This window comes from Canis aureus, chromosome 22, assembly GCF_053574225.1.
Source record: "Canis aureus isolate CA01 chromosome 22, VMU_Caureus_v.1.0, whole genome shotgun sequence".
Classification (NCBI taxonomy): Eukaryota; Metazoa; Chordata; class Mammalia; order Carnivora; family Canidae; genus Canis; species Canis aureus.
In genome coordinates this window covers 19,353,684-19,378,969 of record NC_135632.1, presented here as the reverse complement: position 1 = coordinate 19,378,969, position 25,286 = coordinate 19,353,684, and the positions used below count along the sequence as shown (strand labels likewise).

The window sequence follows — 25,286 nt, the reverse complement described above, 5'->3', positions numbered from 1 at the left end:
GTTCCTGATTCCTTCCTTGTCATTAATGACCTTGACATTTTTGAAAGTTCAGGCCATTTTGTTTGCCTCAGGTCATGATCCCCGGCTTCTGGATTCAAGCCCAGCATCAGGCTCCTTGCTCAGTGGGGAGTCTACTTCTCCTCCCCTCTGCCTCCCCCGGCTCATACTCGCACTCCCCTCTCACTCTCTCAAATAAATAAAATATTAAAAAAGAAAGAAAGAAAGAAAGTTCAGGCCATTTTGTAGAATGTCCCTCACTTTAGGTATGTCTGCATTTCTTCATGATTAGATGCAAGTTATGCAATTTTGGTAGGAATATGATAGAAGAGCTATTGTGTTCTCAGTGTATCTTATTAAGAGACACAATAATGATTTGCAGTTGATGTTAATTTTGATGATTTGGTTAAGGTGATAACTTCTTCACTGTAATATTATTTTCCCCTTTGTAATTAATAAGTATTGTGTGGGGAGATTCTTTAAAATTTATATAAACATCCTGTTCTTCAACAAACTTTCAGCCACTTATTTAATGATTCTTGCTTGAATAAATTATTACTGTGATGATTGCCAAATGGCAATTTTTCTAGTTCCGACATTTATTTTATATTTATTAGTTGGTATTTTATTCTAAGAAAGAGTTTTCTCTTTTTATTTGTTGATTCATTTATTTATATCAGCACAGACTTGTAGATTTCTGTTTTATTCAGTGGATTTTAACCCAGTGTCATTATTGATTTGGATGCTAAAATTGTAAGAGATTTGGCTGTTCAAATCTTGTTTAAGCTGGTTCTTGTACTCTTTTGACATTTCTATTTTACTCTTGGAGTACTTTCTGATACAAGCTGTGTCAGGCTTATCTTGTTTATCTTATTCTTACCCAACCATTGCACTCATTTCAAAAGCTATTTTTTTCCAGGGAGCCATAGTTCCTTTTAGTAGACAATGGAAGATCTGGGTACTAGGTGTTTATTTATACTGAGGTGTCATTGCTCTTCAACCGTTTTAGCAGACAGGGCCAGGAAACTCACAAACACATATGCACATACATCTATATCTATTTTTTTTGCATCTTTTTAAAAACTTAAACTCAATGAATTAACATATAGTGTATTATTAGTTTCAGAGATAGAGTTCACTGTTTCCTATAACTAAGAGTCTCTTATGGTTTGTCTTCCTCTCTGATTTCATCTTATTTTATTTTTCCCTCCCTTCCCCTGTGATCCTGTTTTGTTTCTTAAATTCCACGTATTATATTTGTCATATGATACATGTCATATGATATGATAATTATCTTTCTCTGATTGACTTATTTTGCTTAGCATAATACCCTCCAGTTCCATCCACATCATTGCAAATGGCAAGATTTCATTTTTTAAATGACTGTGTAGTATTCCATTGTGTGTGTGTGTGTGTGTGTGTATATGTATATATATCACATCTTCTTTATCAATTCATCTGTAGATGGACATCTAGGCTCTTTCCATAGTTTGACTATTGTGGACATTGCTGCTATAAACATTGGTATACAGGTGCCCTTCATATCACTACATTTGTATCTTTGGGGTAAGTCCCTAGTAATGTAATTGCTGGGTCATAGGATAGCTCTATTTTTAACTTCTTAAGGAGCCTCCTTACTGTTTTCCAGAATGGCTATACCAGTTTGCATACCCACCAACAGTGTAGGGGGTTCCTCTTTCTTGACACCCTAACCAACATCTGTTGTTTCCTGACTTTTTAAGTTTAACCATTCTGATTGGTATGAGGTGGTATCTCATTGTGGTTTCAATTTGTATTTCCCTGATGCTGAGTGATGTGGAACATATTTTCATGTATCTGTTGTCCATTTGTATGTCTTCTCCGGAGAAATGTCTGTTCATGTCTTCTGCCCATTTCTTGACTTGATTATTTGTTTTTTGGGAGTTGAGTTTGATAAATTTTTTTTTTGATATGTTCTTTATAGATACTGGATACTAGCCCTTTATCTGATATGTCACTGGCAAGTATCTTCTCCCATTCTGAATGTTGCCTTTTAGTTTTGTTGGCTATTTGGGGTCTTTCCTGATTCCGTACCAATATTAGGATGATTTGTTCCAGCTCTGAAAAAAGTTGATGGTATTTTGATAGGGATTGCATTTAATGTATAGATTGCTTTAGGTAGCATAGACCTTTCAATAGTATGTGTTCTTCCAATTCATGAGCATGGAACATTTTTTGATTTCTTTGTGTCTTCCTCAATTTCTTTCATGAGTGTTTTATTTTCTGAGTACAAATCCTTTGCATCTTTGGTTCAATTTATTCCTAGATATCTTCTGGCTTTGGGTACAATTATAAATGGGATTGATTTCTTAATTTCTCTTTCTTCTGTTTCATTGTTAGTGTATAGAAATGCAACTGGTTTCTGTGCATTGATTTTATATCTTGATACTTTGCTGAATTTCTGTGTGTGTTCTAGCAATTTTGAGATGGCATCTTTTGGGTTTTCCACATAGAGTATCATGTCATCTGCAAAGAGTGAGATTTTCTTCAGTTTCCTTGCTAGTTATAGGTCTTCTCAGGTTTTGTTTCTTTCTCTTTTAGTTTTGGCAGTTTATAGGAATACATTCATTTCTTCCAGATTGCCTAATTTATTGGCATAATAGTTGTTCATAATATGTGCTCATAATTGTATTTCTTCAGTGTTGGTTGTAATATCTACTTTTTAATTCATGATTTTATATGCCCCAGCTCTCTTTTGATGTCCATTAGTATGATACATGGTTCTCCAACTCCTCATGTTCAATCTGGAGGTGTCTTTGGGTCTAAAATAAGTCTATTACAGACAGCATATCAATGGGTCTTGGTTTTTTATCCAGTCTGATACCCTGTGTCTTTTGATTGGGGTATTTAGCCCATTTACATTCAGAGTAACTACTGAAAGATAAGAATTTAGTGCCATTGTATTACGTGTAAAATCACTGTTTCTGTAGAATGTCTTTGTTCCTTTATGGTTTATGCTACTTCTGGGTTCTCTCTTTGCTTAAAGGATCCCCTTTAATGTTTCTTGCAGGGCTGGCTTAGTGATCACATATTCTTTTAGTTTCTATTTGTCTTGTAAGCTTTTGATCTCTCCTATTTTGAATGACAGCCTTGCTGGATAAAGTATTCTTGGCTGCATTTTTTTTCTCATTTAGAACCCTAAATATATCATGCCAGCCCTTTCTGGCCTTCCAGGTCTCTGTGGATAGGTCTACTGCCAGTCTAATGTTTCTACCCTTGTAGGTTATGGACCTCTTGTCCTGAGCTGTTTTCAGGATTTTCTTTTTGTCTCTGAGATTTGCAAGTTTCACTATTATATGTCGAGGTGTTAATCTTTTTTTTTTTAATTTTGAGGAAAGTTCTTTGTGCCTCCTGGACTTAAATGCCTGTTTCTTTCCCCAGTTTAGGGACGTTCTCAGCTATGATTTCTCCAATATACCTTCTGCCCCTTCTCTCTCTTTTCTCTTTTTCTGCGATCCCAATTATTCTAATATTGTTTTGCTTTATGGTATAACTTAATCTCTTGAATTCTCCCCTCTTGATCCAGTGGTTATTTATCTTTTTCTCAGCTTCTTGATTTTCCATAATTCTGTCTTCTATATCACTAACTCTCTCTTCTGCCTCATTTATCCTAGCAATTAGAGACGCCATTTTTTTATTTCATCTCATTAAAACCTTTTTTTTTATTTCAACTTGATTAGATTTTAGTTCTTTTATTTCTCCAGAAAGGGATTCTCTAGTGTCTTCTATGCTTTTCTCAAGCTTAGCTAGTTTCTTAATAATTAATATTCTGAACTCTAGTTCTGACATCTTACTTACATCCATAATGATTGGGTCTCTGGTAGTCCGTGCTGCCTCTTGTTCTTTTTTGAGGTGAGTTTTTCCATCTTGTCATTCTTGCAGAAAGTGGCCACTTTTCTATTTGTTGAGTTGTTTCAATTCTTTTTTTAGATCTCCATTGAGTTTGCAGGTGTTCAGAATGATTTGATAGCTATCTAGCTGAATTCCTGGGGCCAGACAAAACTTAAGGTCTCCTATTTCTCTGCCATTTTGGCTCCTTCTCTGCCATCTTGGCTCCTCCTTCATCTATATCTATTTCTATACCTAGTCATGTATTCATATTAAAACCCATGAGCTTACTGTAATATCTTCAACTTCACTCTATTACCATAGAGTTCCTTCTAGTCTTACTCTTTTTCTATTTGTAATTTCCTTTCTGATGATGAGAAATTTGGAACCCATTATCCTTAATACTTAATTATTGGTTCATTCTCTCTTTATTTATTTTTAAATATATTTATTTATTCATGAGAGACACACACAGAGGGAGGCAGAGACATAGGCAGAGGGAGAAGCAGGCTCCATGCAGGGAGCCCAATGTGGGTCTCCAGGATTAGACCCTGGGCTGAAGGTGGTGCTAAACCACTGAGCCACCCGAGCTGTCCTCATTCTCCCTTTATATACACCTTGGCCATTGGGCCACCTCTGTGGCCTCAATTCCTCCTCAGACTCAGTCCTGCTGGTCCCACCTCCTCCCAGCCTTAAGTCACACAGCTAGAAAGTGGTAGAACTGGAAAAAAACCTTGCCATGCTGCTAATGATTTGACAGAGGGAGGGCCCTTTATTGGGTCTTCAAGCCAAGGGGATCTATTTCTGAAAATGCTTCTGTTTAGATGTGTAAGGAAAAGGGGTCCTTGAGAAACCTGGGTGGCTCAGCGGTTGAGCATCTGCCTTTGGCCCAGAGTGTGATCCTGGAGTCCTGGGATCAAGTCCCATGTCAGGCTTCCTGCGTGGAGCCTGCTCCTCCTTCTGCCTGTGTCTCTGCCTCTCTCTCTCTGTCTCTCATGAATAAATAAAATCTTAAAAAAAAAAAAAAAAAAAAAGGAAAAGGGGTCCTTGGGCTAATGAGATGAAAATTTAGCCAGGCAGAGTGGCAATCCTCAGGGATGTCCCATCTGTGAGAAATGTGGAGATTGAAGAGTAGAGGCAGCCAAATGCTGTCACCCGCCAAGAACCACAATGAAGGAATTCTCCAAAATCAGTGTGGTTTAGGGTTTAGTCTCCCACCTTCTCCAGTGCTACTAATATCCCACTGTATTTTATTACTATGTCTAGAGTACATTCCATTAATATAGAAACTTATCACTGTGCTGGATTTCTCCAGAGGGAAATACTGCTTTTATTAGCAGCTTCTTAAATTGAAATTTTAGGAGACGGATAATAGTGTCTGTTGTTTTGGTGCTGACTTCATTTCCTGGTCTAGAAGATCAGAAATCTGTTTGTGTTTTAGAACAGCATGAGGTCCATCTGTTCAGGTCACATTTTCCCACATTAACACAAAGATTTATGGAGTGGTAAACTTATGTAAGAAAAACCATTGGTAGTTATATTATTTGCTGCCATTTGGAATTGACATTTTTTTGTTAGCCATGGAAATATAATAATAAACACACATGTACATAATGAATTGATTCTTTCAAACACTATGTATGATAAGATTCCTCCTTAGTTTTTTTTTTTTCTCCTTAGTTTATATAATATTTCACCTCTGTTTTGGTTTGTATTCTAGACATCATCCATTCAAATTCTCTCCATGATACTGTTTATCCACAGATTTTCTTCCAGCAGAAGGTACAGACAGACATATTAAGAGCTATATTTGGCTTCTGGTGACTATTCTGGTCTGACTGAAATACAGTGTAATGATTTTTTCCCTCTCTGATGAAAATAGCTTGATTTCCCCCCACCACACACTCATGTATGTGAGGTAAACACATAGGTAGAAAATGAAACAAAAAGTAGTAAGTAGAAAGTACCGAAAAACTGAAATGCTACTATCCACAGTATAAATTGTTTTATATTTACAAAATCATACTATGAATACTCTTTTATTCCTTTCTTTTACTTAGCAATATGGCATTAAATTTTTTTTGACATTAAATTTTTTTATGTCATCATGTATACATACGGCTTTTTGGCTGACCGCATAATATTACATTAATGTTTTCATTTTACCAGTCCTCCATTAAAGGATAATCAGGCTATTTTCAATATTTTTATCGTATAAAGAAAGCCATGATGAATATCCTTGCATGCTATCTTTATGTACTTTATTAGTGATCTCTTGGGATATATTCCTGGAAGTGGCATTGCTGGGTCAGAGTTCACACATTTAACATTTTGATACATGTTGCTGGTAAAAGTAACTCTTAATGCAATGGATTTATATATACTATGTTTATCCTTCATATACAGTGTCCCTGCCAGTGATGGGACTCTTTTCAACTTTATAGTAGCCTTATGTTTGTGTGTATATATTCTCTAATAAACATTTAAGGGCATGCTTTTAATAAATCTAGGTATGCAACTTAACCAAGCAGGTGTTCTCAAATTTCACGCAAAACATGATTTATGTTTTGGTTTGAAACAAGATGACATTTGGTTCATTTCTTAATTGTTTTTCTTATTTGAGTTTAATGAATTATAGTATATAGTATATGTGACTGAGTTGTAATTTCATTGAGTGACGTCTATAGTGTGAAGAATCAGTTATGATTAAATGAAACCAAATTTATACAATTTTGATCTAATTTATTTGGCATTTCCATAAGTCTTAGTCTCAAGAGGGATTTTAGGTTTGGCTTTCTTGTGGATAAATAGCAGCAAGAACAGGGTAAATGTGAGCAGGTGGTATATGTAATATTTGAGGGATTTGAGATTAGACTCTATTGATCCTTGGTGTTCCTTTTGTTTTTTTTTTTTCAGGGACTGGGGGACTGGGGCAAGTCTTGGGAGGGTTGGTGTGCTTCTTTGAACTTACCTGGGCTGTTTGATCCTTTCTTATGAGAATTAGGTAAGAGATAAGCAACCAATCATACTTTAACAAGCATATCAGAATAGCCCTATAATCTGTTTTTTTTTTTTTTTTTTTAAGATTTTATTTATTCATTCATTCATGAAAGACACAGAAAGAGAGAGAGGCAGAGACAGGCAGAGGGAGAAGCAGGCTCCACGCAGGGAGCCCAATGTAGGACTCGATCCTGAGTCTCCAGAATCACACCCTGGGCTAAAGGCAGGTGCTAAACCGCTGAGCCACCCAGGGATTCCTAATCTGTTTTATATTTAATTAGCATCTAACCTAGTTGGTGGCTTAATCATTTATGTACATACAAAAAAGATCATGGAAATTGAAAAGGATCATTTTATTCCTGCTCCTCCCCCTTCTAACAATGGCTCCCTGCCACTTTTAACAGATTCACTCAGCATAGTTGATTTTAAAGGTGCTGATTCACTGCCGACTGATTCTGCCTTTTTTTTTTTTTTTTAAGACGGTAGAAAGTAAGTGGTAGATGATAAATATGTGTTCACGGAGACTGTCATACTTTATGCAAATTGATAGGTCCACTGCCTCAGAGATTAGAAAAGCTCTTTCCAGGAAAGGGAAGTGTAGATTATAAATGGTGAAAGACTCTTACATTCCAGCAAGTTCTTAGCTGCCAGCCGACATATTCATCACAGTGTGCCAGAATAGATTTTAAAACGGTACAACATAAATTGCTCTGCTCCAAATCAGGCATCATTGCCTTCTCACAAGCCAAATCAACCTGCTTGTTTGAAAACTGCCAAATAAGGCTTTCTTTCAACCTCAGTTAACTTTTTCCTTTCCTGGTATCTATGGTTCATTAGAGTCTACTAAAGTTATAAACAGCAACTAAGTATAGGGAAGCCGGGCTTCTCCCCTTGATTTTACCTACACGGCAACAGGCACAGTTGCTTTCAGGCTGATAGCAGGAGAAATGTTCACCCTAGCTCTAACCAAATTGATTACTCCTTTCTCTATTCTCCTTTTCTACTCCTTTCCCCTTTCTACTTTTTGTTTTTATTTAGTTCTTTCCTTTTTCCCATTCTTTGTTCCTCCCAGAGCTAGCTGTTGATTCCTAGCAGCTCTCACAAAGCTGATAACGCCCGATACTTCACTAACTTTCTGCCCTAGAACTGTTGGCTGAGTCTCCAGCTCAGACTTCGGCAAAGCCTCCTGTTTGGTGCATTTCGTCCATTTCTCCTTCCTACCTCTCTTCCCACCCCACACCCATCCCAACAAATCTGTCTTCTTACCTCACTTCATCTCCATGTCTCTTAGCTATAATTTTCTCCTCTTCTATAACCCAGACTGGCAAGCCCAGCAAAATCTTCAAGTCTCTCTTTTATTCTCTTGTATCTCATCTTAGCCCAACTCTTTCTGGCTCCTTTGCTTCTCCCAGACTGGCTACTCTGGAATCCAGTATTCACTGGCTTTCCTAGTTCAACTAAGCAGACTTCATCCCTAACCCAGCCTGCTATACCCCAGGCTGCAGCCTGGCTCAGCCCTATCAGAGCAGCCTTGACATATACCCTCTTGGGCAGCTTCTGCTTTTCAGTTCAGAATAAGGATTCTTTCTCACCGAAGTTTTCCTCTTTTAAGCTTAAGTTAGCTAACATGCCGAAGAGCTTATCATTCAGCCTATGTAGCCCAAATCTCTTCTAGCCTGGAATGGGTAAGCTGCCATGCAGTTCTGGTGCTCTTGTGCATTTATTAGCATTACAGGGAATGACTCTTACAGAGGATGTTACCTCATTGACCTGTCATCAGCAAAGTACAGTGATGATGGTAGATTTGGACTTATTCTTTCACATTCCTCCCTTGATTTTTCTAAGCAAGTAGATGAATTTGTGAGATGGTTAGCAAGGTTGGGAGGTGCAGTCCATAGCCACAGAAATAAAAGCTAGCTGTTTCTACAGTGATACAGAATTGACCCCTATCTAAGGCTGGACTATCAGGGTCAGAGCACCAATACCAGATTCCAGAGTACAACAAACTTGCCATTCCTCAGTCTCTCAGAGTAAATTATTTTTCCTCAAGAACAAGATGCCTATGGGTAGAGTGAAAGACATCATATCCTACTAATTTTTGAGCTGAGGTGTTTCTTACTGGTCAATAATGTGAAACGAAAAGGGTAGAACTCATCCCCAGCACCCACCTAAATAACATTTTTAGGGTAAATACCTGAGTTTCTACCTGCAATCATGTCTACAAATCACAAGAGGAAAACTCAAGTTTATAGCCAATTTAAAAGTCTATTCTAAAATTATAACATGGTTGCTGGCAGAGATGGGGGTAGGGATGGGCTAAATGTGGGATGGATATTAAGGAGGGCAGTTACTGTGATGAGCACTGGGCATTACATATAAATGATGAATCACTAAATTCTACTCCTGAAACTAATATTACATTATATGTTAAGTAATTATTTAGTTTTACATAAAGATTTGTAACATTATAAAAAATAAAATTGTATCTTTTGACTCCAAAAAATCTAAAACATGGAAGGTAATCACTTCTACCTTATAAATGAAAAGTACTAAGTAATTAAGCAATCATATTTAACACAGAGTTTAATAAAATATCATAGTATTTCTGAATAAATATTCAGATGATGACTTTAGGTGTTTTTAAATAAATGGAGATACTACCCTTATTTCATAAAGCTATGTCTAATATATTGTTTATTGCTTTTTTTAAAATATTTATTTATTCATGAGGGACACAGCGAGAGAGAATGGCAGAGACATAGGCAGAGAGGGAAGCAGGCTCCTTTCAGGGAGCCGGATGTGGGACTTGATACCGGATCCTGGGATCATGCCCTGAGCCGAAGGCAGATGCTCAACCACTAAGGCACCCAGGCATCCTCTCATTTTATTGCTCTTAAGAGAATTCAAAGTATGGCTTATTCTAGCCACCAAAACATTTTGAGAATGGAAAAAATGGTAACACCAATATTTTTTTGGTCTTTTATATTCTAAATACTCAATGCCAACCTTTCAGTAAATACTCTTACTCCATTCATTCAGTCTGATTTTATTGCCACTTCCTTATTTCTTCCTTGCTGGATGGTTCAGGATCAGCTTCAAATGACAAGGAGATATGAAAAATGAGGTTCATGAGCTTTTCTATTTTTAGATTAAAAATTCTTCAATAATATAACACAAATGAAAGTTCTCTAAACCCAAGAACTTTGCAGAGATGTTGATTCCTTTTCCAGGTGAATCCTTACTGGGTTGTTTTGTTCTGACAATTCTGGGCCAGCATGGGGCCAACATAGACTACAGGGGCAGCCCACACCAGGATGGATTCCTAAGAGATCTGGAACCAGTGTCCCCAGCACAGAGAGTCAGAATTGCAGCTGAGTGATAAAGATAACAGTCTAAGAACCATCTCAAAAGTGAAATCAGGACAGAAATAGGAGAATGGACACCAGAACCTGTGAGAGCTAACAAGATGGGACAAATTTCGAGGAACAGTTGTAGATTGCAGTTCAGGACTGAGGTTTTTTTGCTTTTTTTTTTTTTGTACTATCACTATTTATTAAATGTGTTTTATGTGCCAAGAACATAAATATAAATGAGAACTCTCTTGCCTTCATGGAACTCACAGGCCACAAAGGAGATTCTGACTTTGGCATCTTCCCTTTAGATGGTGCCTGGACTTGAAGGAGTGAACATGGCAGGTTAAAGGAGTCACCTTGGGCTGTGCACAAACCGGAAAACTTGGGATGTTTGACAAGACTTGCCCAGCATGAATGTATGAGGAGGTGGAGTCATACAGTGGCAGCTTCCCACTTCTCTGTGGTTCTTGGTCTTCTCAGAAACAGCACTTTAAAAATAGGTCTGAGTGAATTTTACTACTTGCCCCTTGTCCTGGAATTTGCTAGCTGGGCTTAGATAAAGATTTGAGTAGAAGTGTTTGGGAGAGTAGACAGAATGTGCAAGGGAGTTATAAGAAAACAAACTGCCTTGATAATTGCATTTCCAAAGAACTATTTAAGAAATCACATAAATTAAAAGGTCCCCAGTAGAAAATGGCTTGAAGGAATGATTCAGATTCCATTCTAATTAGCAACCTTAGGTCCTTATGTACCACAATTGATATGTATTTCTTCAATAAGAGCTCAAAGTGTTGTCTACTCATCTTTAAAGAAATCTTAAGATATTATTACCCTAGACTGCCAACCAATTCTGGTTGATTCTTTAAAAAAAATCTACTCTAGCTTTCTTGATAAATTGTAGGCTATTTTCCCCAAACAACAACTACACGAGGAACAAAATATAGGCAAACTGTCTGCTATGAATTACTGTTATATACTGTCCTATCCCATCAAGAAAAGAATTAATAGCAATTCAAGGGATTATCTTCAGTTTTTGATTCATTACACCAGCATTGTGTGAATACTTTTCCATAAATTTCAAAACAATAATTCTTTATTAGCATCTGTATTAAAATAATATTGTGAAAAGCAGGAAAGTTTTCTTGAATGATGGGATTCAATTTTAAACATTACATAGTACACTAATGTAGTTATATCAGACAAGGCTTAATTATAGATACCAAAAAATCATTCTACGTCTTTGAATCAGAAAGAGATATAATACAAGAAATCAGAAGTTTCTAAAATCATTAGAAGGGCTGGAGGAACAGATTTCAAGTTGGGCTTCCAGGCATACGTCCTTGAATGCATGATTTTTTTATGCTTTAAAAAATTCCTAATCTAGCAATTCATAAGCTGTATATAATAATTTTCTTGCTATAGAAACAGCAGAGAGGGGACACCTGGGTGGCTCAGTGGTTGAGTGTCTGCCTTCGGCTCAGGGCATGATCCCAGGTCTGGGGATCTAGTCCCACATCGGGCTCCCTGCGAGGAGCCTGCTTCTCCCTCTATGTCTCTGACTCTCTCTGTGTATCTCTCATGAATAAATAAATAAAATATTAAAAAAAAAAACAGCAGAGAGGAAAACAAGTCTACGCTAATGTCAAAGTCTCCATGGTATTTGACCAATAGGAAGCAAGCAAGCTAGTATTTACTGAGCACCTGCTACGTACTTTTGATCTATATTTTCATTAAGTCCTTATTAATAACCTCTTAAGTTGGTGATATCAGCTGATCTTGCAGATGGAGAAAGTAATGTTTAGAAAGCCTAGGTGATGTATGCACAGGTAGAAGATGATGGAGGCAAAATTCAAATTCAGATCTGCTGCCTCCAGAATTGGTTAAATTTATTGCCCAATATTGGTTATTAATCCAAAATCCTATTTGACGACATCCAACCAAAGTTCTGATTCAATATCTAATAACCATATCTAGCAGGGCAGTTAGCTCAGTTAGCTCAGCCATTAAGAGATGTTTTATAATTCAGTTTTTTTCTAGATGATTCATGAGCATGTGGTTCTTAAAAGCAGACATTTCAAGTGGTATTTCAGAGGGCAAGCAAGCCCGCAAGTAGTTTCTATCTTAGGCCAAAATAACCTTGTCCATGTCACTTGACCTAGAACTTTGTAGTCTTATCCAACATTTTTCTAGATCTTAAGAAGAGCAAAAATTATTTTCTAGGAAAATTCATGGTTTTACATGCAGGTATTTTGTCCATTTTTGTACTATGTGGGTCTTCTAAGAAATTTGATCTTTAGACATTCACAGAATGAGGGTGTATGAGTTTTCTTTTTGCTGCTATAACAAATTACCACAAACTTGATGGTTTAAAACAAGAGGAATATTATATTACAGTTTTGTAAGTCAGATGTCCACCACAGATATCATATGGTGTTGGCAGGGTATATTTGTTTCTGCAAGCTCTAGGGAAGATCTATTTCCTTGCCTTTCGAGGCTGTCCATATTCCTGGGTTTATGATCCCCTTCTGTTTTCAATACTAGCAACAGCAGGCTGAGTCCTCACATTGCATCACTCTGACCTTGCTTCTGTTGTCACATCTCTGACTTCTGTCTCTGTCTTCCACTTTTAATCACTTATGATTACATTAGGCCCAATCAGATAATCCAGGAAAGTCTCCCTATTTTAAGGTCAGTTGATTAGAAGCTTAATTACATTTGCAACCTTAATTCCCCTTTGTCCTATAAGGTAATGTATTGACAACTTCCCGGAATTAGGATGTGGATATTTTGGTAGGAGTGTCGGGGGGTGGGGGGCATTATTCTGCCTACCATAGATGGTTACTTTGCAGTATAGTATAGAAGAAAGGGCTTAGGAAGGCAGATCTGGATCTGCATTTTGTCTATGCCATTAACTGGTTATGTCACTCACTAACTGGCAAGTTACCCAAACTCTCAGAACGTATTTCCTCATTTTACAATGTAAAATGGAGATTATAATACCTACTTCACACAGAGTTGTTTTATACCTTTAAGTGAGAAAACAAAATTCTTAGTACATGCCTGGCACAGAGATGGAGCTAAATAAAATAGCTATCATTATAATTAGAGAATCTAGAGCTATATTCAGAGACAAACAATCCAAAAGAGTATGTCCCAGATGCACAGAAGCATCTGTGCCTGATATTTCCTGTGGACTCATTTTTTCTTTAACTCTAATTGAGTGGTTGCTTCAGATCCTTTCAAAACTAAACAGTGTATTGATCCTAATACAAAATATGAATGAAGACACACTTGATTTTACTCTTAGTCTCCGCTTTCTTTCCATAGATGATGTTCTGAATGAAGAACAAAGAAACAAACATGAATAGTTTTGATTTATCTATTTGTTTTGTTTTGTTTTACAATTTTTCCCTGGCCACCAAAACCCATTTCTTCATTTATATTCAGTGGGAAAAGTTCAAGATTTTAAATTTGTTCATCTTCACATATGTGGCTTTTCCCATGGTGGTTATGGATCTATCTCTGCACAAAGGATCAATGACAGCTGGTCATCCCATTTGCCTTTTAGCTCTCAGAAAGCTAATGAGTGACTTATTGTGTTCAAAGCCATTAAAAATGATGTCATAGAATATTTAGTGACATGGAAAAATATTTACAATGTATTGATAAATAGAACAGGGAAGTTAGAAATGGATATGGTGTTTGATGACATTTTTGGCAAAAACTATTCACAAATAGGAAAAGACTTGGAAGTATCAGTAGTTATCTCTGGGTGGTAGGATTATGAATGGTTTTTACTTTACTTCTTTGCTTTTCCACATTTCTGAATTTTCTATAATAAAATTATGTTGTTTTTGTACTAGGAATAAACAAAAATATTATTTTTTTAATGTAGTGATCTGATGGTGGTAAATAGCTCCTGAGTCAGAAGCTTGTTCTGAGCAGGCCCAGGGAAGCTTGATGAGGGACTGCTGTGACTTTGTGGTGGTGGGATTCACCTGACTTGGCTAAGCTGTGAGGTGTGTATTGGGAAGCAGGGACATAGCAACTAAGTTCAGTCTGGAAATGCTGAGAGACATGTATCTCCAATACCTTTCCTGTTTGATTGACAATGGTTTAATTAAGAAAAGGGGATACACATTACTTAAGGAATACCTCCAGTTATACCTGAGAAATTCAATATTAAAAGAAATATGGGAGACCTATCAGCAGAAATAGAGCCAGAGGTAGAGATGCTAAATATACAAATTATCTTAATAGCCAACCTGTACACTATAATGTTTTATTATTCCCGAAATATTATTAAGGAATTAAACTTTTTTAGTGGAAAAGTTTCCTTACTTGAGTTCCTTGAGCCCTTTAAGTTCCTTTATATAAATAGTCCAATTCAACAAATACTTACTAAACACCTATCTCATGCCAAGCACTGCAATAGGTGCTGAAAATATAAAAATTAATAATACCTAGTTTTATTTTTTTTAAGATTTTATTTATTTATTCAAACACACACACAGAGAGAGAGAGAGGCAGAGACATAGTCAGAGGGAGAAGCAGGCTCCCCACGGGGAGCCCGATGTAGGACTTGATCTTAGGACCTCAAGATCATGACTGAGCTGAAGGCAGACACTCAACCACTGAGCCACCCAGGCATCCCAGTAATACCTAATTTACAACCTGTGGGGTTAAAACTCTCACAGGTCCAGTGGAAGAGAAAGATAAAAACATAGTTGTAGCTCAAAGCAAATTCTATGATTGAAGTTATAATCAAAGAATGAGGGTGGGCATCTAAATTAGATGGAGGTAAGAGGAAGGCCTTGGGAAATTTTCCAGAGAAGGTGATATTTAATTTGAGCCTTGAAGAATGAGAAGGAATTTACGAGGTGAAAAGCAGAAAAGAGTATCCCACAAAGAAGGAATAGCATATGTAAAAACCCAGAGGCATGAAACAGCATGACATTTTGAAGGAGTTTCTTATAGTTTGAAATAGCCAGAATTTTTGTGCATGTGGAAGACATGCAGAGGATGAGGCTGTGGTAATTAATTTTATGTGTCAGCTTGTCTGGTCAAAGACAATTTTACATGTTTCTGCGAAGGGGTCTTTGGAGGAGATTTATGTTTAAATTCCTGGAATTGAGAAATTGGAAAGATTGCTTTCCACAGTGTGGGTGGGTCTCATCCAATCAGTTGAAGGCCTTAATAGAAAAGAGTACTATCTGCTGAGAAGAAGGGAATTCAGACTATTTGAACTTGAACTGCAAACAATCTTCCCCGGGGTTTTCAGCCTGCTGGCCTACCCTGAAGATATTGGTCTTGTCAGGCACCAAAATCACGTGAATTAATTTCTTTAAAAAAAACTCTATATATGTATACCTCACTTATTGCACATTGCTTTAGTATGCTTCACAGATAGTGTTTTTTGTTTTTTATAAATTGAGGTTTGCAGCAACCCTGTGTCTATTGGTGTCATTTTCCATACAATATTTGCTCACTTCATGTCTGTGTCACATTTTGGTGATTTTCACAATATCTCATTTTCATTATGGATATATTTGTTATGGTGATCTGCGATCAGTGATCTTTGATGTTACTATTGCAACTGTCTTGGGGTTCTATAAACTGTGTCCACATAAGATGGCAAATGTAATCAGTAAATGTCGTTTGGCTTCTGACTGCTCCATTTACTAGTTGTTCCCCCATCTTTTTCTCCTCAGGCCTCCCTATTCCCCGAGATACAACATTAAAATTAGGTTAACTAATGACCCTACAATGGCCTGTAAGTGTTCATGTGAAAGGAAGAGTCACATGTCTTTTACTTAAAGGCTGTGAGTGATTAAGCTTAATGAGGAAGGGATGTTGAAAGCCAAAGTAGACTGTAAGCTAGGCCCCCTGTGCCAAAAAGTTAGCAGAGTGGTGAATGTAGAGGAAAAGTTCTTGAAGGAAATTAAAAGAGCTACTCCAATGAACACACAATGATAACAAGGCAAGACAGCCTTATTGAAGGAGAAAAAAAGAGGGAGGACTAGGTCATTCTGGGCAAATAGAATAATGTGAAAAAACCCTAGCATGTATTGAGCAGTTGATAGGTGCCAGATACTAAGTGTTTTGTGTGTACTAACAGATTTATTTATTTATTTACTTACTTATTTGAGGGAGAGAGAGAGAGAGAAAGAGAGAGCGAGCGCGTGCATGTGAGCAGGAGCAGGGGCAGATGGAGAGAGGAGAGGCAAAGAATCTCAAGCAGACTCTGTCCTGAGTGCAAAGCCTGATGCAGGGCTTGATCCTATGACTCTAGATCATGACCCAAGCCGAAACCAAGAGTCAGACACCCAACCGACTGAGCCACCCAGGCTCTCCCATATTAACTGATTTAATATTCTCATTCTACCCTACCAGGTAATAATATCATTATTGCAATTTTCAGAAGAGGAAATAAGTGAAGAAGTTACATAAGCTGCCCAAGGTCACATATTTATTAAGTTCTGTAGCTAAGATTCAAATCCAGGCAGTCTGGCTTCAGTATCCATTTTATTTTGTTTTAAATGTCCAACCCTATGCTTCTCTCTCTTCTTTAGTCATGCAGCAGTGCATGGATTCATTAAATCGTGAAGCCAGAAAGGCCCTTATATAATCCATCAGGTGGTTCTTGTACATGAAAATTACACATTAGGATTACTAGAGAGGTTTTACTTATTTTAGAGATTTTATTTATTTATTCACGAGAGACACACAGAGAGAGAGGCAGAGACATAGACAGAGGGAAAAAGCAGACTCCCTGCAGGGAGCTCAATGTGGGACTCGATCCCTGGACCTGGGATCACACCCTGAGCTAAAGACAGATGCTCAACCACTGAGCCACCCAGGCATCCCTACTAGGGAGGTTTTAAAAAATGCTAGTGCTTGGGGTGCTTTTTCTAAAACTTAAGATTTGTGGTAAAATATGCATAACACAAAAATTACCATATTTGCCTTGTTTAAGTGTATAATTCAATGTCATTAATTACATTCACAGTGTTGTATGACATCACTATGATTTCCATTTTCCTTACCCCAAACAGAAATAATTCCCCATTTCCCCTCCTCCCAGCACCTGGTAACTTCTAATCTATTTCCTCTTTTTATGAACTTGCCTATTCTAAATACTCACTTAAGTGGATTATACAATAGCTATCTTTTTGTGTCTGGCTTAATTAGCATACTTTCTTTAAGATATGTTCGGATTACAGTATATATTAGAACTTCATTCCTTTTTATGGCTGAATAATATTTGTATGAATGTACTACATTTTCTTTATTCATTCATCTCTTGGGGCACATTAGTTGTCCTCCCCTACTCCCAATCCTTGCCCACCAAACATGCTGGAGGAACCACTACTTTTTTTTTTTTTTTTTTTAAGAGACGGGGTGGATGGGCACACGCGGGCAGCAGGGGGAGATAAAGAGACAAGGAGAGGGGCAGAGGGAGAGAGAGAATCCCAAGCAGGCTCTGTACCCAGTATAGAGCACAATGCAGGGCTCATCTCACAACCCTGAGATCATGACTTGAGCCTGAACTGAAATCAAGAGTTGGATGCTTAACTGACTGAGCCACCCAGGCACCCCAGGAGCCACTACTTTTTAAAACCTAGTATTGTCACACACAAAGAGAGTAAAATGACAAGAAGAGGCAGAAGCTGAGTATCAAGTGGCACAGGGAAAAGGCCCAGAGGAGTGAAAATATGTACAATTAGCTTGGATGACAGGAAGCCAGGTTTTAGGGTGAGATTCTCAGTGGCCGGAGTGGTCATGCGATTGAGATTTTTTTTAAAAAAAGATTTTAGGGATCCCTGGGTGGCGCAGCGGTTTAGCGCCTGCCTTTGGCCCAGGGCGCGAACCTGGAGATCCAGGATCGAATCCCACGTCGGGCTCCCGGTGCATGGAGCCTGCTTCTCCCTCTGCCTGTGTCTCTGCCTCTCTCTCTCTGTGACTATCATAAATAAATAAAAATTAAAAAAAAAAAGATTTTATTTATTCATATGAGAGAGAGAGAGAGAGAGAGAGCGCGCGAAGCAGAGAGAGAAGCAGGCTCCATGCAGGAAGCCCGATGTGGGACTCGATCCTGGGATTCCAGGATCATGCCCTGGGCCGAAGGCAGGCACTCAACCGCTGAGCCACCCAGGTGTCTCGAGATTTTTCTCCTCCTTTCCATACAGATATTTTGTCATCATCACCCCTATTATCTGTCAGAGAACTTATGATTTCAGGAAAGTGAAAATAGTCTTGTCTATTCTGAGGGCAGAATGTGATTCTGGGAGTGATGATGCTTCATTTAAGGCAACAAAATAAGTATTTTTCATGAGATCATTTACATGAATTAAGTGGTAGCTACTCCTGGGCTAGAATGTCAGACAGGGCTCCTGTGGGGGATAGGAGTAAAGTTAAGAAGCTAAGGTAGGGAAAGAGGGAGGGGATTGTGAAGAGGAAAAGAGAGAAAAGTAAGGAGGAGAGACTCATTTTGGGTGCTGTGTGACAAAGTTCTAGACAACCCCCTGGGACAAATTCAACAATAGAACCTACTGACCTGGGATCCCTGGGTGGCACAGCGGTTTGGCGCCTGCCTTTGGCCCAGGGCGCGATCCTGGAGACCCGGGATCGAATCCCACGTCGGGCTCCCTGCATGGAGCCTGCCTCTCTCTCTCTCTGTGTGACTATCATAAATAAATAATAAATAAAAATGAAAAAAAAAAAAAAAAAAAGAACCTACTGACCTGGCTCTACATCTCCTACCTGGTGCCCTTCACATAGAATGTGTTCAGTAATGTCTACCAAATTAGTTTCCTCGAGTACCTTCTTTTACCTCCTTTTATCTTTTGATTTAAAGTGAGGGAGGCCATTAGTTTTCTCCAAATTTTTAATGCTCCACCCCTCCCCAGTGCTCCCCTACTGCTAAACTTCCTAAGGTTTCACTTCCTCTCAAAGCTGGGTTGAGCCATGTTTAGTGCTTAGCACATTATCTGTGAGATGTAAATATCAATATGTCTGGCTATTGGGGATCCCTGGTGGCTCAGCGGATTGGCGCCTGCCTTCGGCCCAGGGCGTGATCCTGGAGACCCGGGATTGAGTCCTGCATCAGGCTCCCTGCATAGAGCCTGCTTCTCCCTCTGCCTGTGTCTCTGCCTTTCTCTGTGTGTCTTTCATGAATAAATAAAATCTTAAAAAAATATATGTCTGGCTATTGAAACTTCCATCTTCCCTTCTGTTTTCACTGAATTTTAGAGCCATTCATTTTGCCTTTCTTTATTCTATTTGATTTCCCATTCTTGCTTTTTTATCCTATTTGATTGTTTCTGTTAGACTGCTGAAAATATTGTCATGATGTCTGGCTAAATCAAGGTCTTCTTTGTCTTCCTAGTCTCTCTCTGATAGCTTATTGCAAAGATGCTTTAATCTAAATGTTACAAAAGGGGACATAATTATTTGCCTTATTATTTTTTTTCCTAAGAGAGATGTGGTGGACTGTTGTTTGTCAAGCAATAATCTGATGCAGTATGAGTGGTATTTTTATTGAAAGTTCTACCGTTACATGTGGTATATATGTCCTAAGTAATACATCTGACTTAGAATGATTCTGTCTAGAATTTGCCTTGAAATTTAATTTTATATTTTTATAGAGGTAATATTCAATTGGCTTACCATAGGAGACTACTAGGCTGCATGTCTCTTCTTTTATTATTTATTCTTCTGTTGAATTTGCCTATGAGGAGTTCCTATATAATCTGAGTATTTGATTGAACTTTTGTACCATTAACGTTACTTATAGCCCCTACTTTACATCTTCATAAACTGTTCAGATTCATGATTTGATTATTAACTTGGTTCATTTTGATTATTTACCACCCACATGCAACATTCTGATTATCTCACCTTCTAAGAAAGACAAACATTCAACTCCTCATGATAAATTCTTCACTTCCTAAGTATGCCTGATTTAAGAAAGGGCATGTCCTTTACTTTCTACTCTGTTTTTTTTCTCCCTTATTATAAATGTTCTCGTCTTTCAAGCTCTATTAGTTTACTTAAGAATTTTCTGGTTTGAGAGGTGGGAGCTCAGAAGCACGTTCTTTTTCCCCTAGAGCAGTGTACCTTTATGCAAAGATACAGGCTCAAAGAGTATTTTTTTTTTTTTAATCAAAGAGTATTGAAGTACAAGCAAACTTAAATACTTCCTCTATCTTCCTGATCTTTAATTGTTGCAGTGGGGAAGAAATAAGAATCCCTACTCAAAGAGGAATGTTAAGGGGTATGTCAGCCAGGGTTCAGCCTAAGGATGGGTAGAATCATGCAGATAGTCTTTTTTTTTTTCTAAATTGGAGTTCTATTTGCCAACCTATAGCATATCACCCAGTGCTCATCCCATCAAGTGCTCGTCACCCAGTCACCCCATCACCCCGCCCACCTCCCCTTCCACTACACCTTGTTCATGTCCCAGAGTAGGAGTCTCTCCTGTTCTGTCACCCTCATTGATATTTCCCACTCATTTTCTCTCCTTTCCCTTTTGTTCCCTTTCACTATTTTTTATATTCCCCAAATGAATGAAACCATATAATGTTTGTCCTTCTCTGATTGACTTACTTCACTCAGCATAATACCCTCCGGTTCCATCCATGTTGAAGCAAATGGTGGGTTATTCATCATTTCTAATGACAGAGTAATATTCCATTGTATACATAGACCACATTTTCTTTATCCTTTTATCTTTCGATGGGCACCGAGGCTCCTTCCACAGTTTGGCTATTGTGGACATTGCTGCTATAAACATTGGGGTACAGGTGTCCCGGCGTTTCACTGCATCTGTATCTTTGGGATAAATCCCCAGTAGTGCAATTGCTGGGTTGTAGGGTAGCTCTATTGTTAGCTCTTTGAGGAACCTCCACACGGTTTTCCAGAGTGCATGCTGATAGTCTTTGGGGCCTCAGAATATGGGCCCCTTTTCATCAACTTGGAGGGAAGAGTGGCTTCTCTCAACAGGTCTCAGGAGGTGTATTATTTAATAGCACAGAACCTGTGCAGTCCTGATGTCTCATGATATCCTGGAAAGGTGGTTGTTGTGTCCTCCCTTTTAGGTGATCAATTAGGTATAATCTTTCCATTTTTACTCAGGGACAACACTGTCCAAGCAAATTGGGGTATTAAGGTATCTTAGGGCTAGACTGCTCAGGTATAATGTAGTAACCTATCAGTGCTTTATAAATATTTATTTAAAAGCCAATTTTATTCATAGGTTTTAAGTATCACATTAGTACTTACAGTTATAATCAAGTTGTAGTAGCTAGATTTTTAGCTAAGACATTAAAAAAAAAAAAGATTTTATTTATTTACTTGAGAGAGACAGGCAGAGAGCACCAGCAGGGGGGCAGGACAGAGGGAAAGGGACCAGCTGACTCCTTAATAAGTGGGGAGCCTGACACCGGCCTCAATCCCAGGACCCTGAGATCATGACCTAAGCTGAAGTCAGAAGCCTAACAGCCTGAGCCACCCAGCTGCCCCTATAGCTAGGACTTGTTACCATTACAGGGATCATTCTGGTAACTAAAGAACTCCCACTGTCAAGTAACATTTGCTTTAGGTACCATAAAGGAATTGTCCCAAGAATTCCTACCTAGACAGTAGGGATGTCAGTGTTAATTTTCATAACCGTAGGAGAGAGCTGACTGTGGGCCTTATGATGGAGAATGTAACTTAAGAAACATTGCCTCTTTTGGATAAAAATATTGGTTTCAGGCTTGCCACACTGAATTATCCCCATTGTTCAAGCAGACATCAAATTGTGTATCCTTTTAATCCATTTGTGTTGAGCATTTCAGGTTGATACATTTGTAGCCAGGCAGGCTGGTCCTCTGGTCCTATTGTTTCATATTCTCTCTACTTAGCTGAGTTGTTCTACACAACTGAAACATACACCTCTGCCTTGGAGGGCACTTTCTCACATAAATCTTTGTCAGAGGAGCTTGGAGTGATGAGATTAGTTCAGACCCTTTGTCTCTGGGAGGAAGGAGTAGAGTTGGCACATGGTCAGAACGAATAACTTTGAACAGGTGGTAGAAAGTTGTGATCACTGAACTGCAGTGTCTTACATGGGAGATATCAAAATAGTAGAAGTGTGAAATCATTAAAAAGACATTGAGTTTGAAGAGGGTTGAATCAAAAGATCCCAATAATTACCCTCTAAAACTCTATATCTTAAAATAAATATAATTATTACTCTAGTTGGCAGAGCCAGAATCCAAAACCAACATTCCTGACTTCTAAATTTCTTTTTTTGTTGTTGTTAAATATTTTATTTATTTACTCTTGAGAGAGACAGAGAGAGAGAGAGGCAGAGGGAGAAGCAGGCTCCCTGTGGGAAGCCTGATGTGGGACTCAATCCGAGGACCCCAGGATCACGATCTGAGCCAGAGGCAGATGTTCAACCACTGAGCCACCCAGGCACCCCTGACTTCTAAATTTCTTATCTCTAAAAAATATTTTTTCTTCTCCTCTTTACTTGATAAATTGTTACATATGCATAAAGTTAATTCAGGTATTCTTTTCACTGGGAAACTTGCTAAGACTGCCTCATATTTGGGTTAGGTGTTTTTTGTAAGTGCTCCAGCAGCTCCTTGAACTTCATGTAGCTTGCATTATTAACTTCCTAAAATATTACATTTGACTTTACTTGTTTCTTCCATAGTCTGTGAGCTCTATGAGAGCAGAGACCACTCCTGTTTTATCTTCATATTTATAGAGCCTAGCATGGTACTGGGCTTATGATACCTCATAATTCTTTGAAATGAATACATGTTGACTTAAATGTGCAAAAATGTAGGAACTAGTCAGGATTTCAGGTTCTGTTTAATAAGTTGTATTCATGAAACCTGAAATTAAATGAAAACTAGAGAGACTGGAGAAGATTTTTATGTATCTCTTTAGTATAACATGGTTTTGGGATCAGTGGGACACAATATAATATTAATAGTGTTGAGAAATACCTGGAATATGTCTATCATAGACTAATCCATTGACAGAAAAAAACAAAAATTACACAGTGCAAAAAATAATTTAAAGTATGCAGTTGGAGGGGCACCTGGGTGGCTTAGTGGTTGAGTGTCTGCCTTCGGCTCAGCTCATGATCCTGGGGTCCTGGGATCAAGGCCCATATCAGGCTCCCCACAGGAACCCTGCTTCTCTCTCTATGTCTCTGCCTCTGTGTGTCTCTTATGAATAAATAAAATCTAAAAATAAAGTATGCAGTTGGACTAGGATTAAATACACTAATATATGCATAACAGGATGTAGAATAAAGCTTTGGAATTAGCATCCATGATCCTAAAATGGAGAGTAAAATGTTCCTCTCCCTCACCCTCCCTACTTTTTTATTAAGTAGGCTCTATGCTGATTGTGGAACCCAATGTGGTACTTGGACTCACAACCCTGAGATCAAGACCTGAGTAGAGATTAAGAGTTGAACACTTAGCCATTTGAGCCACCCAGATGCCCCAAAATGTTCCACTTTCAAAAGTCCATCAATTAAGGCCAGATACAAGAGGCTTTTAACTTTCACTGAGATCACTATTCCTTCCCATTCCTTAGAATACTGGGGAGGTCAGTGGGGTGTTCCAGTTATCTACTGCAGGTACCAAATCACTCCAAAGCTGAGTAGCTTAAAACAATAATCATTTTATTGTCTATCATAGTTTCTGTAGATCAGGAATTTGGAAAGGACTCAGCAGGGAGATTCTGACTCAGTGTCTCTTAACTTGAAGTCACATGAGTGGCTACAATTGGAACAGCACGGGGCTGGAGCAGCTGGAGGGGGTATGCCCAGGCATTTTTTTTCTCTTAATGTAGTCTCAGGACCATTCCATATGGTTTCTATACATGGGCTAGTTTGAGCTTCCTCATACCTTGGACTCAGAGCAGTCAGACTGCTTATCTGTTGGCTCAGAGCTCCAAGCACAAGTATTGCAACTAGGAAGGCATAGCTACGTTACTTTTTATGACCCAGCCTCAGAAGTCACAATGTCACTTCTTCCATACTCTATTGGTTAAAACTGTTACAAAAGCCAACCTATTTTTAATGGTATGGGATATAGACTCCACCTCTCTATTTAATAATGTTAAATTCACATTTAAGAAAATCCCAAACACGTAGTATGGGAGATACTGGATTTGTGGTTCTCTTTGGAAAATACAATCTCTTCACAGGGGTCATGTTATCTGTTATGGGTCTTTGGTTTAAGAAAAATGTCAGGGCATCCCTGGGTGGCTCAGCGGTTTAGTGCCTGCATGGAGCCTGCTTCTCCCTCTGCCTGTGTCTCTGCCTCTCTCTCTCTCTCTCTCTCTCTCTCATCTGTGTCTATCATAAATAAATAAATAAATAAATATTTTTTTAAAAAAAAGAATTTACCTTAAAAAAAAAAAAAAGAAAAATGTCATACTTTTTCCTTATGGGAAAAGGGAGGGGCAAGTCCTCCCTTATAGCTGAGTGTGAAGGATACCAGATCATTATGTGCAATAATTGAGTGTGCCTTCTCATTCTCCATTTGGAAATTGTTTAGACAGCACATTTTAATTTGCCCTTTGCTTGCTTCAATAAAGAAAAATACAATTGGAGAGAAGGGGCAGTGGCAAATTGTTTGTACACTCACTGGAGTGATAAGGATATGTGAGTTTCCTGGGGCCAAGTGGATACTATTGGTGCCTGCCCAAGAGAGCTGTCTACCAGGCAAGAGGACCAAGCTGCAAAAATCTGTGGGCCATAAGCCCTAGGGCAGAAGGCACTCTTACATCAGTGATTTATGCATTGGGGAGGCCTTACAAAATTTACCCAAGATAGCCTACATTTGGATATGTACAACCTAGAGAGTATCAGTGATCTATCAGAGTTAACAGAGAAACAAAGACAATAATCAAGGAGTTAATTCCAGTGTTATCAGAGTCAGGGTTCAACCTAAGACCCAGAACCAGTACGAGATTTATTACAAGAAATTGGCTAATATAATTGTGGGGGCTGAATAAATGAGTCTGAAGTCTTTAAGGCAGGCAGTTAGGAAG

At 38.3% G+C, this 25,286-nt stretch overlaps 2 protein-coding genes across 25 annotated transcripts in view; one reads left to right on the top strand and one right to left on the bottom strand.

Annotated features, from left to right (window-relative positions):
* LOC144293845 (uncharacterized) overlaps window positions 1-25,286 on the bottom strand; it is a 115,138-nt gene that overhangs the window by 79,747 nt on the left and 10,105 nt on the right. For 6 of the 21 annotated variants that reach the window (XR_013361159.1, XR_013361160.1, XR_013361158.1 and 3 more), the window contains exon 3: window positions 9,871-9,957. The exons of 14 other annotated variants lie outside the window; for them this stretch is intronic. The gene's annotated coding sequence lies outside the window, so the exon portion shown is untranslated. Of the gene's footprint in view, window positions 1-9,870; window positions 9,958-18,774; window positions 18,892-25,286 lie in introns of all 21 variants that reach the window. One more of the 21 variants, XR_013361167.1, reaches the window with a different exon arrangement.
* The window catches only part of SLC35G2 (solute carrier family 35 member G2), a 43,446-nt gene that overhangs the window by 10,973 nt on the left and 7,187 nt on the right, over window positions 1-25,286 (top strand). The window contains exon 1 of one of the 4 annotated variants that reach the window (XM_077865032.1): window positions 10,696-10,717. The exons of the other annotated variants lie outside the window; for them this stretch is intronic. The gene's annotated coding sequence lies outside the window, so the exon portion shown is untranslated. Of the gene's footprint in view, window positions 1-10,695; window positions 10,718-25,286 lie in introns of those variants that run through there. 4 annotated transcript variants of the gene reach the window in all.